Raw genomic sequence first — 13795 nt, forward strand, 5'->3', positions numbered from 1 at the left:
TATGGGCCAACATTTCTAAAGAACGCTATCAATGCCACGTAGAATTAAGGCAGTTCTAAAGGCAAAAGGGGGTCCAACACCGTATTAGTATGGTGTTCCTAATAATTCTTTAGGTGAGTGTATAAAAAATATATTACAACTGGGCAAAATTTGGAGGGGAGGTGGACTGTTGCGGGGTAGGTGTTCTGGGGATGGCAATGGTAGCCCCCCTGTCCTGTCGATTGTCTGAGATAAAACTACAGGCCACAGGAAAGGATTCAGGGCAAAATTGTGGGGTGTGGACAATGGAAGGATCTGAGGAGGAGGGGACCCGAGCATGTGTAGAGGTGGAGGGAGTTTGGAACGAAAAGGGAGGAAAATAGCGGGGAGGAGAAGTAGAATACGAGACAAAAGGGAACACATGCTCGGGATGGGGGGAATGGGCAATGGTGTGGGATGGGGGATAGGTGTGGGAATGGGGGATAGGTGTGGGATGGAGTTGGGGGGTGGGTAATTGGGGGCAGTGCATAATTTCCCATGACCCTTTCTCTAGCATGATCTTAAACTCATGCAACTACTCGGGCGTCATTGAGTCTATCAAATTGATTATGCTTAGCCCATAATGGTAGTTAGGGCTGCGTTGAATCGCCGACTCTGCCCCCTCCCAGTGGCAAATCAAGTCAGCACTAAATACCTTCTGATGTTCGGCAAAACCCTCTAGAGCGTCGGAAATGACCTCTACAAGGTCCACATAATCATTTCGACTTGGCCTACTGGATCTCTGCCTGCTCACCAGGGCTCTCAAATTTGGCCAATAACCTAAGAGCCTCTGTTGAGCGGAGGGATCCTGTAGGGGACCTAGATTGTCCTGAGCTGATGCATGAGGGACAGGAGGGCTGGCGGTGGCGATCCATTCCGGTTCCGTCTCAGGAGGTTGTTCAGGCTCCCAAGTGCTGCTGGCAGTTCTGTAGGAAAAAACTAAGAAAAGTAAAGAATTGTGCTTTAAATACAGCATCCATGTTCTATGCTATGGCTACCTTATACCATAGGGGGCTGGCCAAAACAGGGGAACCAAACGCTCCTCTGTCTCAGACAGCCCCTTACACTCAGACGGAGAGAACAGTTGTCCCTCTGACTGTAGGGGGCTGGCCAAAACAGGGGAGCCAAATGCTCCTCTGTCTCAGACAGCCCCTTACACTTAGACAGAGAGAACAGTTGTCCCTCTGACTGTAGGGGGCTGGCCAAAACAGGGGAGCCAAATGCTCCGCTGTCTCAGACAGCCCCTTAAAATAAATGCTTTTTACAGTCCTTAAATTTTTTTTCCTTCTCAGTGCCATTGTACGTCGCAGGAACCCCAGGGCTGCCGTATATATGTATGTAGGCCCTGAGGTTGCTCCGGAGCCACTCAGGGCCTGAACCTCCTTGTTATAGTCCCTCCTAATGTGGTCCCGGATAGATCACCACCGCATGGTAACCTGTTTGACTGTTAAAAAAAACATAAAAATAATAATTTTCATTATGTAAGGTTAACAACAATATGAATGTAGTAAAATAAATATTGCTGTACTTACCACATTTCTTCTGAGCCACCGCATTTAGATCCCCCTAGGTCTCAAAAACATCTGAACATATGTTCCTCCAGAGCCGCTGGGTGCGATGATAATCAGCGTGGTGGCGGTCGGAGTGGTCCCATAAAGATGGACGCGCCTCCACCAGTTGGATGAGGAGCTCGTTATCAACGTGAGGGACAACAAACTCCTCATCTTCCCTGGTGGAGCCTCTGGAACCCTGAAAGAAAAAGAAAGAAAAAAATTAAATGAAAATCCGAAAAAAAAATGCAAATGACAACTACTTATTCAAGACTTACACGTCTACGACTGCCGCGCACACTCCCACGAACTCTGGAGGCGACTGGGGGATCCTGGCTGGCGGCTCTAGGTGCAGGTTGCTAAAACAAAAACAAAAAATGGTTTACCTATAATGTATTAAAAAATATATATATTTATATATATATATATATATATATATATATTATTATACTTACTTCTTGGCGGTGTTCTGCCAGATTTCTATACCTTGCGAAAACGCTATACCGGAAGTGACGAAGCCGCACAGGAATCAGCTGGAGGAGGGTGTGTGTGCGGCGCTGCGCAAGCGCACATCCACTGGATTAGCAAAAAATCGTTGAAGGACTTAATTCACTTGTGCGAAACCGCACACCGCGCGTGCGCACTTAGGGGTAGGTAGATTTTCCAGCGCAAAATGTTCCATCAGATCTCCCTATCCCTGAGTGCGCACGCGTGCACGCACAACTCGTCAGGAGCAGTTCATCCTTACCGCAGAGCTGAGTGCTGGATATTGGGGTCACCACATAAGCGGTGTCCCCCAATATCCAGCACTCAACTCTGCTATGTGGAGACCTCGATATTCTGCACTCAGCTCTGCGGTAAGGATTAACTTCTCCTGATGATTTGTGCGTGCGCCCTCAGGGGTAGGGAGATCTGATGGAACATTTTGCGCTGGAAAATATACCGACCCCTAAGTGCGCACGCGCGGTGTACGGTTTCACGCATGCGCATGAAGTCCTTCTCCCGCGGCGCTGCAATGATTTTTTTGTTAATCCATTGGATGTGCGCAAGTCCTTCTCCAGCGCCCCACACACCCTCCTTTAGCTGATTCCTGTGCGGCCGCGTCACTTCCGGTATAGCGTTTTCGCAAGGTATAGAAATCTGGCAGAACAACGGCCCTGGTCCAGGCTTGGTCCACCTCCCCTGGATGATGGCGAGGCCATCACCGTTGAGCCAGCCACAGCGGGAGAGCAGGCAGATGATGATGAAGAAGCCTAGAATAAAAGCACATACTGATTAATCCAACAAATCAAACAGTACAAACTCAGAGCGTTGATTTTATACTTTCCGGCCTCTGGATACGACGGCACCTTCTGGGTGGGTGTCTCAAATAGATTTTTGGAGGTGAAGACATCTGTACGTTACATAGTACCAGACGAAATGCAGATAACGTTATAAGAACACGTTTAGAGCACCGTTTACAGAGATACCACCCAAAAAATGTTTTAATAACTTACTTTAGAGTCGATAAATTGGTGCCTGGACTCCACAGAACTTTCTCTTTCATTTTTAATTTAAGAAGCTAATAAAATAATAATAATAATAATAATAATAATAATAATTCCCCAAGTGCTATCAGCCCCCCAAGTGCCTGAAGCCCCCCAAGTGCCATCAGGTCCCCAAGTGCCAGCAGACCCCCCAGTGCCTGCAGCACCCCCCAGTGCCAGCCCCCCCCCAGTGCCTGCAGTGTGCCATCAGACACCCAAGTGCCAGCAGCCCCCAAGTGCCATCAGGTTCTCAAGTGCCAGCAGACCCCCCAGTGCCTGCAGCACCCCCCCCCCCCAGTGACAACCACCCCCCAGTGCCAGAAACAACCCCCAAGTGCCATCAGGTCCCCAAGTGCCATCAGGTCCCCAAGTGCCAGCAGCCCCCCAAGTGCCATCAGGTCCCCAAGTGCCAGAAAACTCCCCAGTGCCTGAAGCACCCCCCAGTGCCAGCCCCCCCAGTGCCTGCAGAACCCCCCCTGGTGACAGCCACTCCCCCCCAAGTGCCGGCAACAACCCCCAAGTGCCATAAACCCCCCAATTGCCATCAGCCCCCCCAAGTGCCAGCAGACCCCCCAGTGCCTGCAGCAAACCCCCCAGTGCCAGCAGCCAACCCCAGAGCCAGCAGCCACCCCCAGAGCCAGCATCCCCTCCAAGTGCCATCAGGTCCCCAAGTGTGTTAGGGCAAAACCCCTACTTCTATGACCTGCTGGGGTCCAAATCAAATAAAAGTACGAGTATACTCGGGAGAGATAAATGACACAGGCTCAAGGTTTTATCAGAATGATCACTCTCATCTTTATTGGGCGGACACAAAATATTTATACCCATTTTCTAGAACTCAAGCCAACAGATATCGTCATTTTATTAAGAACTAACAAGCAAATAACTTTGTTTGTATCAAGTACACACGGCTCAGAAATTCTCAATTCTGACCTAAAATAAACTAGCAAAGTAAAATGGAATCCAGGATACAAAATGACGGTGCAATCCCTCACAATTCCCCCATTTTGAGATATTCACTCATTGCAGGCAATACATACTTCAGCTGGAAATTTCCCTTTGCTGCTGGTTTGCCAGATTCTGCATATCCGTACCTGAATGAGGGATAATCGCAATACATTTTAATAATCTCTCCTACTACTGGTTTTGTTACACACTTTACTCAAGCACATTAATACTAGCTTGATTACAATGTAAATAAGTGCAATAATCAACAAAATCTGTATTCTCCCCTGCACTATGCCCACAAGCCATCCACCAATATTTTTGAACCAATTTGCTGGGTTCAAGAAAGAGAAAGTGTCTGACCACCAAGAATCTTTATCCGCACTATGTTCATCCAACCACTTATCTCTTATTTCCTTCATCTCTTCAATACCTTCCCTTATCTGGAGGTTACCTTGTGGATCTATATAATGACAGCAGGTTGGTCCTATCACTTGACACATTTCTCCTTCCCTGGCAGTGAGATTATCCAGAACTAAAGTATGCTGGTTAGTGACAATGATTAACTGAGATTGTACATCGTTAGTTTGATTTACAAGGCTTAACACATCCCATATTTGGTCATCTCGATAATCTGTTGCTACTACTAGCTTATCCCACATCTGCATAATCATTGGGTAAATAAACTGAGTACTAAAGAACTTATTTGCAATACTCATCTCTACTACATGAGGCTTCTCATTTGGTCTGGGTTTGTTGTCTGCAGCTCTTTTATATAATGTATGTTTAGGCACAGCATTTATATTTAGCTTATCATGTGACAGCATAAATGTGGCTGGAGTCAGCCGGACAAGAGTACAGGTTCTGGAAGCTCCAGATGGAGTCCACTTATATGCTGCCACTCCAAAAGCAAAACATAGATCACCAGGAAGAGTATAATTACAGGTTACATGATAAAGGAGTATATAAGCAACTGCAGTAATGGTTACACTTTCATTCTCTGATCTTCGAATGGATAAAAAGTCTCTACAGTTTATGATAGAAAGCTCTAACCACGGCACCGGGATCGCTAAATAAGGCATATTCTTTGAACTCACAGAACTGTGAGTACAGATCCAACTGCTTTTATAATTGTCTACATCTGTCATATTCTTTAACATGACCTGATAAAGCCTAATAAGGGCATTGTCCCAGTCACTTTTTAGGTTCACATATAGAGCTAAGATGCTCGGAGCCAGGAGTAGCAGTGCAAGGATCTCCATCCTTAGGGTTTGGCACTTTCTTGCAATGTAGGCGGAATCCAGTTAGGCATTTTTTCCACCTTTATTGAGGTTGCAGTTTTCAACAGGATTTGGAAGGGACCATCAAATCTGGGCTCAAAGGTTTTCCTCACGTGCCTCTTTATCACCACCCAATCTCCAGGCTCAAGACTGTGCGTACCTTCTACTGAGTCGGGATCTGGAATGGAAGCAAACACTTGTTTATGAGTGTGATCTAACCTTTCAGTGATGGCCTTCATGTAGCTGACCATACTGTCAGCCTGCAACTGCAACTGTTGGGGGAAATACAATCCTAGCCTTGTGGCACTACCAAACAATACCTGAAAGGGGGACAACCCTGTCTTCTTGTTTGATGTGGTTCTTATTGAGTACAAAGCTAGAGGCAAATACTCTGTCCATGGTCTACCTGTTTCCTGCATGGCTTTCTGAATTTTCAGTTTTATTGTCCCGTTCAACCTCTCTCATCACTTCACCTGTAAAGTGGGAACCTCTATCTGACTCAATAACTTCAGGAACACCATACCTGCATATCAGTTCACTGACCAGTTTCTTTGCGGTGTTCTTTGCATTTGCCTTAGACACGGGATAAGCTTCCGGCCACCCTGAAGAGATCAACACACACAAGAACAAACTCATACACTCCTACCTTTGGTAGTTGTATGTAGTCTATCTGCAGTCTCTGAAACGGGTAAAGTGGCCTAAGGATGTGCTTGCTTGGAGTCTTCACCACTTGGCCGGGGTTCTTCAATGCACAGACCATACATCCTTGCACAAAACGGCTGCAACAGTAGAGAACCGTGGAGCAATCCAGCCAATATTTACCACACCACTTACAATGGCACCTTTTGGCAGATATGTAGGCCCATGGGCCTCCTGAGCCATAACCTGGTACAGAGGGCGTGGCAGGCAGATTTCTATCTTTGTTTCTCCATTGTCCTTGGTCATCTGGCCTAGCCCCTTGTTTAGTCTATAGTTCTTTTTCTTCAGGTGGGGCCTACTCAGACAATTTGATCAGAGTGTCTTTGGATATATTCACAGGTTTTAAGGCTCTTACCGGGGTGGCATCAGAATTCAGTAGCTGGAACACAGCTAGCTTGGCTGCCTTATCAGCTCTGTCATTGCCTTTTACCTCTGCCGTGGTGCACCTTGTGTGAGCCTTTACTTTCACAATAGCAACTTCTTCTGGCAACAGTAAAGAGTTCAATAGTTCAATCACAGAGTCTTTGTTTTTAATGGGCTGACCTTCAGAAGTCAACAAGTCTCTAGCTCGCCATATGGGTCCATAGTCATGTGCAATACCAAAATCATACCTTGAGTCCGTGTAGATGTTCACCTTCTTCCTTTCGGACATTTTACACACCTCGGTGAGTGCCTTCAACTCTGCCTCCTGCGCAGACATGTGCAGAGGGAGTGGTTCAGCAACGGCTACCTCATGCTGTGTGACCACTGCATATTCAGTAACCGGCCATCCTCTTCCATAAATCTGCTTCCATCTAAAAAATACTCAACATCAGGATTATCAAGAGGCTTTTTATGCACATGAAAAATCCAGAAGTATCTTGTTGCATCAACTGTATACAATCATGAGGATCGTTTTCAGCTAAATCAGACAAAAGGCTACCTGTTCTACAGTCCCACATTTCTGAATCTGTAATTGGTAACAAAGTAGCAGGATTCAGAGTAGTACACCTTTTGAAAGAAATATTGTCTAGCATGAGGAGGGCACATTGGAGTCTGAGTTGTCTAGCCACAGAAATGTTTTGGTTGCACCTGTGTGAGAATGCCCTGTATGTCATGGGGAGTTTGCACAATCACCGGGTAGTCCAATACTACTTCTGAGGCTTTTTCAATCATTGCCTGCACTGCCGCGACTGCCCTGACGCAGGAGGGGGCGCTCGAGCAACAGGATCTAATCTAGCTGATAAGTATGCCAGTGGGCATTGATGTTCACCATGCTTCTGAGTAAGCACAGCAGTACTGTGACCATGCATTTCTGAACAGAACAGGTTAAATTCCTCATCATGCTTTGGAATACCCAGGGCTGGAGAAAAGCATCAATTTAACTGGCCACTGCTCTCTCGTGGGCATGACTGAGGGGGAAGGGGTGTACGGAGGGGGTACTGCTTCACTCGAGGGGGCTGACATCTTGACTTTAGATACACAGTAACCGGAGACATAGTGAGTTTCCCTATGTCTGTTCATCATTGTTTTTTTTAAATATCCATAATCAAATAATTTCACTCCTTTTTTACCTAAAACCAAAGCACACATCTCCCTGTGTTTTTGTAATGATTCTATAAGTAAAGCTGATTTCGCTCACACAGATATAAAGAAATATTTCCCATACATTAACACACACACAAGTCTTTGAACTTATTAACAAATAACATTTTCTGGATCTCCATACACTCACACTAAGTACCTGACATACATTGCCTTGTTATTTTCCCTTAAAATTGACAACAGTGTTCTCGCTATTACACATTCCAATGCCGTGACGTCACTTCCCCACAGCTACAAACAGCCCCTGCATTCTCGCCTCATACTCAGCTTTCCATCTCCATATGTTCTCTATCTCAGCAAACGGAGTTCCTACGGGTTCTGTGACATATTCACCAGGTTACACAGATATACGGACAGGCAAGACATAATTCTTCCTCTGCGCTACACCGAGCAAGTTTCCACCCTCAATTCTCCATTTGAATTACATCCTGTAACTGTCCGCAGTCCAGCTGCATATGTCTCTACTGTCTCTTTTCTACTCTCTCTCTCACTATTTGTCTGGCAGTTTTCCTCTTCAAGGGGTTTGTAGTACAACTTTCCTCTGAAAACTTGTGGCCTTCAACTTTCGGCTTCTATCTCTCTTGCTACCTTAATCCAGATGCTAACTACATCTTCACATGCATGATCCTTAATCCACCCACTGTGGATGTGCTTGAACCTTTCCCAAACCTCTAAATCAAGGTTTCCAAGCTTTCTACCTGCTTTTTCCAACACTTTGTCAACTTTCTTTAACCCATTTTTGCCACCTCTCTTTTCTAACAGTTGTTTAGCTGACTCATAATCTTTGGGAACACTGTTCTGATTACCCGTTGTCTATTCCTGAATCTGTGCTTACTAGGAGGAACCTTAGACATCTATTTTGTCCCACAGTGGCTTCCCCACCCTGTCCTTCCAGGTGTACCTACTGCAGTAGCGTCCTGGTTGCCATGGTTACCGATCAGAGCCACAGCCATTTAACTTGGACTCTGATCGGAACTCTCCGCTGCCACCAATGATGGGGGAAGGTGATTTTAATTAGGGGGGGAGAGGGGAGGCCGCACTGGCCACCAATGATGGGGGGGGGGTGATTTTAATTAGGGAGGGGGGGAGGCCGCACTGGCCACCAATGATGGGTGGTGATTTTAATTGGGTGGGGGGGGGGGGAAGAGGGGAGGCCGCACTGGCCATCAATGATGGGGGAAGGTGATTTTAATTAGGGGGGGGAAGAGGGTAGGCCGCACTGGCCACCAATGAATATAATACTGGGGAGGGAGGGAGGGGGGCAGCACTGGCCACCAATAAGTTAAATACAGGGGAGGGAGGGAGAGGTGCCGCACTGGCCACCAATGAGTTAAATACAGGGGAGGGAGGGAGGTGGGCCGCACTGCCCTCCAATGAGTTAAATACAGGGGAGGGGGGTCTTCCCCCTCCTGCCTGGCAGCACCTGATCTCTTACAGGGGGCTATGATACGCACAATTAACCTCTCAGGTGCGGCACCTGAGGGGTTAATTGTGCGGATCACAGCCCCCTGTAAGAGATCGGGTGCTGCCAGGAGGCAGGGGGCAGTCATGTGCAAAGTTCTTAGTATATTCTAACTTGAAGCATCCCCATCACCATGGGAACGCCTCTGTGTTAGAATATACTGTTGGATTTGAGTTTTCACGATCTGCGATCTGTCTGTGTGAAAGTAGCCTACGGCCACGGATCACGGACGCGGATGCCAATCTTGTGTGCATCCGTGTTTTTTCACGGACCCATTGACTTGAATGGGTCCGTGAATCGTTGTCCGTCAAAAAAATAGGACAGGTCATATTTTTTTGACGGACAGGAAACACGGATCACGGCCGCGGATGAACAACGGTGCATTTTCCGAGTTTTCAACGGACCCATTGAAAGTCAATGGGTCCGCAGAAAATCACGGAAAACGGAACAACGGCCACGGATGCACACAACGGTCGTGTGCATGAGGCCTAAGGGGAAGCACTTGCAGGGGTCAGCACGAGCCAAAAGCACCATCTCTGCCAAAGAGCCATTTTGCCTAAGCGCTTGGCAGTTAATCATGGCAGTTAGACAGGGCAGGAGACGGAGATGCTGTGTGTACTACTCAAACAAAGTTACACACAGCACAGGTATCCTACTATATTGTCTCACTCAGGCTCTGGCTGCTCTTCTCATCACTATGGCTGTCTACTTTCAAATTCATCCACACCTTCCACCCTCTGTCCCTTCTCTCCACATCAGTCCCTCCCTCCTTCCCTCACCCTTGTTCAGTTCCCATACACTTTATACCCTCATACATTACACTGACCCATCTTCCTCCACTGTGCAGCATAAAAAACTATAAATCTTTCAACCGCTTGCTGTCTCTTTCTGTTCTCCTGCTACTAGCTGCAGGGAATATTTCACCAAATCCTGGCCTCCCTCTGTTGCTAACTTCTACTCCTCCACACACAGAAACTCCAAAATTCTGATTAATGTTAACTGCACATCCTCTCCAGTCTCTTTTAACCGTGCACTCTGGAATGCACAGTCGTTATAAATAAGTTACCCACAATCCACGATTTCTTCCTCTCACGCTCTCTGATTTTGCTACCCCTTACAGAAACCTGGCTTCAACCCTGTGACACTGCTTCCCCTGCTGCCCTATCCTATGATGGACTTCACTTCTCCCATACCCCCAGACCTTATGACAGGCATGGTGGAGGAGTAGGCATACTACTTTCTCCACAGTGCACATTTCAGGTAATTCCCCTGTACCCTCTCTCACATTCCCCTCTTTTGAGGTTCACACCATTAGACTCTTACATCCATTCCCCCTGAGAGTTGCAGTTGTCTATCCACCAATTTCTGGATTACTTTGCAGCTTGGCTTCCTTGCTTCCTATCTTCTGAATAACTAACTCTTATTATAGGTGATTTTAATATCCCCATTGATGATCCTATCTCCCCATCAGCCGCTCACTTTCTTTCTTTAACCTCCTCTCTTGGCCTATCACAACTTACTTCCTCTGCCACGCATGAACAGGGCAATATACTTGATCTAGTCTTCTTCCGTCATTGCTCAGTCTCAAACTTTAGTAACATCCTTCCCACTTTCTGACCACAATCTTCTTTCATTTACCATAAAGACCTCTTACTTTTCTCATGGCAATCCTACTTTTCACACTTACAGAAACCTACATACCATTAACTGCAAGCAATTTATTAACACCCTACAATTAGCTCTTACCACAATCACTTTCCTCCCCTGTCCAGACTTGGCTGCCAATAATTACAACCAGACCCTCAAAACAACCCTAGATGAAGTTGCTCCAATCCGTCTCTCTCGACACAGAACACAGCAAACCTGTCACACACCTGGCACACATCTGAAACACGTTTTCTACAGCGCTGCACCAGATGTGCAGAACGCTTATGGAGAAAATCGAGAATATCAGTAGACTTCCTCCATTATAAATTTATGCTCAAAACATATAATTTGGCTCTCAACATTGCCAAACAAAAGTACTTCACCTCTCTCATCTCCTCTCTCTCAAATAACCCAAAACGACTCTTTGACACTTCTCATTCCCTTCTAAGCCCTAAAGTTCCAGAACCTGTCACTGACCTCTGCACTGATGGCATGGCCACTTACTTCAGAGACAAGATTGGCAGTATCCGGCAGGATATAATCTCCCAGTCCCCAAATAATTTCAATCCAAATAATTTCAATCCTCCTCCCTCAAATTCCAACACATGCTCTCTCTCTCCTATTTTGACCCTATAACAGAGGAAGAAGTCTCCAGGCTTCTCTCTTCTTCTCGACCCACAACCTGTAGCAGTGATCCTCCAGTCCCTCTCCCCGTCTGTCATCACTAACCTAATTACAATTTTTAACCTCTCTCTCTTTCTTCTGGTATCTCTCCCTCCTCTTTCAAACATTCTATTATCACCCCACTACTAAAGAAACCATCTCTTGGGGGCGGAGTTAGCTGCAGAGCGGTGAAGAAGCAAATGGTGGAGCTCTGAACACAGCTAGCTCAAAAATTGGCATAACTTTGCCAAAAGTTGCTCAACTTGGATAAAAATCACGGATCCAGATACAGGACCTCATCCTGCGCCTGAAGATACCAATTGGAGCGGATTTTATTAGAATTGGTTTTCGCGGCCTGTGGGACAGTCTAGAGCACCGGACTAGTTTTTTTACCGCGCGGAACACAAGCAGATCCCCGACTGCTTGTACAAGCTAATTGCCGCTTATATATTGCTAGAAGACATACAGATTCGCCTGCTTGAGGGAGATCCCCCCTCCCTGTGATCTAATTTAGCCCCTGTATACTTGCGGGCCCATCGGGAACTGGCGGCATACTGCAGAGGAATACCCGCCCGAATCACCGGCATCCCCGACATCTGACCCCAGCAGACCAGACCGTTGGCGCTTGCGGGAGTCTACAGACTGTAGGACTTCCAGAGCGCAGACGATCCGCTGCCTGCATGCCGCTTGCCTTGTAAAGAAAAAGTCTGCAGAGGCGCGGGAGCCGGATCTACTGTAAAAGCCGACACCGGGGAATCCAGCCAGGGAGCTGGTAGTGAATACATAAGAAACAGCTGTTTAGTCTGCGCAGCACCCGCTTGACACCGGAGTGTAGCAGACTGATCCTCAAGTGCTGGAGAGGGACATATCATCTACAGACAGCAAAACATTTTCAAGTCTGCCGTCTTCAAGCTTTTGCGATTTTTGAATGAAAGAGCCAGCAGAGATATAAGGGTGCAGCTGGTGACAATACAGACCCTGCAGCTAACCCCAGATGAACACTGCACACAAGGTGAGAGCAATATTGCAGCCTGCTGCCTGCTGATCCATAGAACTGTCTAAGTCTCACCTCAGCTTCTCCATGTTTAAAACTTAAACACTTGTTACTAAGCTCTGGTCTAAAAAAATAAAAATACAGAGCCCCAACATTAAAACTGAAAAGAAGCACCAGAAAGTAGTCCAACCATAAAATAGTACAATTTGAATGCCGCTATTCATCTCCAGCTTAAAATAACCAGCATAATGTACTTGGCTTACTGTTATCAGCTTACCACTTTGTACTCAGCGAACTAAACTCATCTTACTGTATTCAGCTCAATCTACTCAGTTCACTGCACTCTGCTTCTCGCACTCAGCGAATTGTTACCAGCTCTCTGTATTCAGCTTAGCGTACTCAGCTCAAGAGCGGATGTTTAAAGTTTATATCAAAAAGTGAAGCACTAGAGCTGCCTGAAACAGCTCTGCAGTTATTCACAGCCTGTACTTGCGTGTCACTGAAATGAAAATATTTTTCGGTAGAAAGAAAAATTTGCATCAAAATATAAGTGAACATAAGTAGTCAAACCATCGCTTCTATGTGACATTCTCTATAAGAATATATACCCGGCGCCTGTAAATTCTTGACATGGGAAAAAGTAAGCCAACAATGGAGGCCACTAGCAAAAGTCTTAAAACGCTAAAGAAAAATCAAGAAAATGTTAAGCAAGGGACAAACCACCGCTCTCCTCTGCTAGCCATAGATAGTTCTGCTTAATACGCACTCTTTTCCTGCCCCAGATTAAATCATTAAACAATCTCTCCAGAGCTTTAAAATGTGCATCTTCAATCCATATCGGGCAAGGAGTCAGTTGATATAATATCTGTGGGAGAAGAACCATTTTAATTAAAGTGATCCTGTCTGCCTGTCCCAGCGTCAGCTTTTGCCACACGTGTATTTTATTTTTTATTTTATCTATCAATGGAATGATATTCAATTTGATATAGTCTTTCACCATGGGGTTGATCCGAACCTCCAAATATTCCAGTGAGTCTGTTAACAATAGACATCTAACGTCTGTAATATTAACTGGGGGCATTTTCTTTAATGGAAGCAGGGCTGATTTCTGCCAGTTCACTTCATATCCAGAAAAGAGGCCAAATTCATTTATTATCTTCATCACATAGGGCAAGGCCAAATATCCGTCCCTTAGATATATAAGGACATCATCGGCATACAAGCTAATTTTGTCCTGCAGATCATAGCTCCCAAAGCCCGAAATATGCGTGTACTGTCTAATTCGGCATGCTAAGGGCTCCAAAAAAATGCCAAATTAAAGAGGGGATAAGGGGCAACCTTGTCTAGTACCCCGTTGCAAATCAAAGGGGTCTGACAAAGAGCCGTTCACTTTTATCCTTGCCCTAGGTTCACACAACAGCTTGACC

At 46.1% G+C, this 13795-nt stretch overlaps 1 long non-coding RNA gene across 1 annotated transcript; it reads right to left on the reverse strand.

The window, feature by feature from the left end:
* Positions 1-1598: 1598 nt before the first annotated feature.
* Positions 1599-2730, reverse strand: LOC121001653. Its single transcript, XR_005779103.1, has 3 exons — positions 2719-2730; positions 2438-2442; positions 1599-1767 (listed from the first exon to the last, which is right to left on the reverse strand). It is a non-coding gene; the product is annotated as an uncharacterized LOC121001653 (long non-coding RNA).
* Between the last annotated feature and the right edge of the window lie 11065 nt (positions 2731-13795).

The sequence above is a fragment of the Bufo bufo genome, chromosome 5 (genome assembly GCF_905171765.1).
Source record: "Bufo bufo chromosome 5, aBufBuf1.1, whole genome shotgun sequence".
In the NCBI taxonomy this organism is placed as follows: Eukaryota; Metazoa; Chordata; class Amphibia; order Anura; family Bufonidae; genus Bufo; species Bufo bufo.